The following is a 4,066-nucleotide window of genomic DNA, read 5'->3' on the forward strand; positions in this document are numbered from 1 at the left end:
AGGGGGGAGGACCTTGGACTTTCCACAGGGCAGGGAACCCTGACTGCTCTTTGGACTGGAGAGGGAGGGGGAGAGGAGGGGGGAGAGGGGAGAAGGGTGGGAGGAGGGGGAGGGAAATGGGAGGCTGGGAGGAGGCGGAAACTTTTTTTTCTTTTCCTTTTCTCAATAAAAATTAAAAAAAAACTCAAGACATTCTTATTTAACTTAAAACAGGATTTAAAAATGAACAAAAGGTGCTCGCTTCGGCAGCACATATACTAAAATTGGAACGATACAGAGAAGATTAGCATGGCCCCTGCGCAAGGATGACACACAAATTCGTGAAGCGTTCCATATTTTTATAAATCTTTAAAAAAAATAAAAAAAAATAAAAATGAACAAAAGGAGTAAGACATGTTGGTGAGACCTTTAATCACAGCACTCAGATAGCAGATGCAGGCAGGTCTCTGTCACTTTGGGGCCAATCTGGTCTATGCAGTGAGTTCCAGGCCAACCACAGCTACAGTGTGAGATCCTATCAAAAAACTAGTCAAAAGGTTGATAGAGTGTGTGTGTATGCATGCGTGCGTGTGTGCATGTGTGTGTATGCATGCATGTGTGTGCATGTGTGTGTATGCATGCATGCATGTGTGCATGTGTGTGTATGCATGCATGCGGGTGTGCGTGTGTGTGTATGCATGCATGCGTGTGTGCGTGTGTGTGTGTAGCCATTCCAATCATCTTTACATTTCTGTTCATTCTTTAAAGAAGGAATGCAGTGTTACATTTTGTTTTGTTTTAAGCCACAAATTAGCCAAATCTAAGTTTTCCCTTAATGCCAAACATTGAATTTTATGTAACATAGACTGCAGTTTAAGGAAATATCCATGTCTAGAAGAAACCAAAGTGATATTAAAAAGCTTTTGTTTATAAAACGAAGCAACAGGTACTTGATGTTGCAGCTGGTCCAAGGTGAGTGCAAAACAATGAGAAGCGGAGTTTGTTCTGTGCTGACCCCAAGCAGAGAAAGTTGGCACATAGAAATTCACAGTAACACACATACGCACACACATGCACACTTGCACACCCACTCACACATATATACACACTTTTGCAAATGCACACTCCACACACCCACACAGTACGCTCTCACACACTCACACAAAGTGTGTGTTTATAGTAAGGAGACACCATTGTTTTTGTCAAGCACTTCGGGACATGCTGTCCCAGGATGGGCAGCAGGGACGCAGGCTTCCCTAAAATCCACGAATGCCCACACTGCTTTCAGGTGAAAAGAGCAGGTAAAATGCTTTAGCTTCATTTTAACCCCCCCCCCCCCGTGGGGCTTCAGGGGAGGGTGGAGTCAGGGTGAGGGACGTGTAATCAGTCAGCCTCCTTTGGGGTCACCCTCGGGGTCCAGTCAGTGCAGCTGAGGATCAGCTCAAAGCTTTGAATCCCTGATAAGCCTGAAAATGGAAAATGGTGCCTATTAGATAGACAGTTTATTTATACATTTTCATTTCATCTATTCTTAGCTAGACATTGTATGAGGCCTGGTGATAGTAGAGGGAAAACGTACAGTTCCGCTTTGGATTCACTGGCTATAGCACCAGGGGGACCTGTTGAGCCTGCGTTCCCTTCTGTTGACTTCCCTGGCTTGGTCCTTGGCCAGTTATCTTGTCAAGTTTGGATGTCCTGGCAAGTTCAAGATGCCAACTCTATACCTTCTATGAGCCCCATCTCAGCACAGCAAGGGGCTCACAATTGGCTCAGGTCCTCCGGGCTGCTGCCCTGACTTACTGCCCATTCTCCCATTCACCAGGGAGGCCACTCTGCTCCTCCCAGGGTATCTTCCTGTGTCTGACCTCCTGAGCCTTGGAGCTGAGCTCCTGACACCTCATCTTCTTCCCATCCACAGCCCTAGTTCTTTCCCATCAGTGCAAAGACAAGGAAACCAAACCAAAAATAATGAGACAGACAAGCAGACAAACACAGGGGCAGGGATTGTGTGAGGTCATGCCAAATTTCCCTAATGAAGGTCTGTTATTTTCAAGAACAAGACAACTGACTAATGAGACCGTTGTTCAGTTCTGAACAATGTTTTCATGTTCTTAAATCTGCAACTACACACTGGGTGTCAGCGCCTGTGGCGTCCTTGTGCCCTTGCATCTGAGGTGCAGGACAGGGCTGCACTTCTGTCCCAGTCAGCCCTCTTCAGGGTCTTGTGGAGAAAGTTGAATGTTGTGCACGTTTTTCCCACAGGCATCTTCTTCTCTGTACTGTGTGTTTTTTCAGGCAGGAAGAATTGGCAGGAAGAGGACAGGAAGGCGGGCGCCATTTGCAACCTCTGGAAATTCTCAGCTTTATTGTTGAGAATCATCCAAAGTTTCCAAGGCAAAAGGAGGCAACCACTTTTTGTCTCCTGTTTCTGGAATTTCTTTTCTTCTCTGAGCAACTGATAAAGGATCTGAGGACAGCTGCCAGGAAGCCATTCCCTCTGCAGAGTCCTCAGCTCTACTCCCAGTGTGCTGGCTGCCCACTGCACAGGGGTCAGAGACACATACTGCTGCTAGAAGCAGAGAGGTCAGGGCCAATGGCAGTCACACTAGAGAGGCTGCATCTTCAGATTTATTTATGGTGCAGAAGTTGAGACTGAATTATGAATCCATTTCTGCTTCTGTGTTTTCTGCATCCCACTAAACCCCAAGAATGCTAGTCACATGACTTTGTGTTCTCCCTTTCCTTATCCTTATCCTTTGTTTACTACTGGCTCCAGCATGCAGACAGCTGCAAATATTCTTATTTCCTCACCCACTTTGGAAAGCGTGGCAATATGTTTATCATTGAACTATTATTATTCCTGGCACAGGGAGAATTTTCCAAGAAAAACTACTTTGAGGCAGATCCTTTTCCCTTTAGAGATGAACTCCTGAAATGGTCCTACTTGATCATCTAGGGCTCTCAAGGTCGTAAGCCCTTTGGGTCACAGATCAGATAGCCTACATGTTTACATTATTATTCATAACACTAACCAAATCACAGCTATGGAGTAGCAATGAAATAATGCTGTGGTTGGGGTCCCCACAGCATGAGGAACTGTACCAAAGGGACACAGTGTTCTAGAGATACCCATTTTCCTATGGGAAAGGGCGGTGGGAATGCCTAGGCCCTGGTAAGGGCAGGTCCTTTACGTAGGCCAAATGGGCACATGACAGGGGATCAGACAGAGAAGGCTGAGAGGAAATCCTCTAAGTGTGGTCAGAGGATGAATTCACGCTTTTATAAATTAGTGGTGAGAGAGAAAATGAACTTGAATAAAAAACAAGATTGAATGTAGAAGGCTAGATGGTATTCACCTGTTTGAAGGAAAATGGCTTCCGAAGGCTACTAGGGAGTGGCACTACTGGGGGGTTTGACCTTGTTAGAGGAAGTGTGTCCCTAGGGGTAGGCTTTGAGGTTTCAGAGCTCAAGTCAGGTCTAGTGTCTCTCTCTCTTCCTGCCCTACAGAAAGTGCTGAAAGAAAAACTCCCACCAAGGATCTTAACTACAACCATGAAAACACAGGGATTAATGTAGTAAGAAGCCACTTGTTTGTCCGGGCTGCCCAGAACTAAAATAACCACGCAGAAACTGTATAATTAAATCACTGCTTGGTTCTTTTTTGGGGGGGAGGGGCTAACTCTTACATCTTAATTTAATCCATTTCTCTTAATCTGTGTTTTGCTACATGGCAGTGGCTTACCAGCAAAGTTTCGGCATGTCTGACTCTGGCGGTTCCACTGCTTCTCCCTGACTCTGCCCTTCTTCCTCCCAGCATTCAGCCTAGCTTTCCCTACCTACCTAAGTTCTGCCTTGCTATAAGTACAAAGCAGTTTCTTTATTCATTAATGGTAATCACAATATACAGAGGAAAATCCCATGTCAGAGTAAATAATTGCAGACCAGAAAAATCAAAAGAAGGGAACCACACACATTACTACCACCACCTCCACCTCCACCACCACCACCACCACCACCACCACCACCACCACCACCACCAACAACAACAACAACAACAACAACAACAACAAAATAACAGGAATTAACA

General features: G+C 45.5%; 1 non-coding gene across 1 annotated transcript; it reads left to right on the forward strand.

Annotated features, from left to right (window-relative positions):
* The first annotated feature begins 233 nt into the window (after positions 1–233).
* LOC126515469 (U6 spliceosomal RNA) lies at positions 234–340 on the forward strand. The gene has a single exon (XR_007595851.1). It is a non-coding gene; the product is annotated as a U6 spliceosomal RNA (small nuclear RNA).
* Positions 341–4,066: the final 3,726 nt, after the last annotated feature.

This window comes from Alexandromys fortis, unplaced genomic scaffold (assembly GCF_014885135.2).
Source record: "Alexandromys fortis isolate MF-2015 unplaced genomic scaffold, M_Fortis_MF-2015_v1.1 scaffold_121, whole genome shotgun sequence".
Classification (NCBI taxonomy): domain Eukaryota; kingdom Metazoa; phylum Chordata; class Mammalia; order Rodentia; family Cricetidae; genus Alexandromys; species Alexandromys fortis.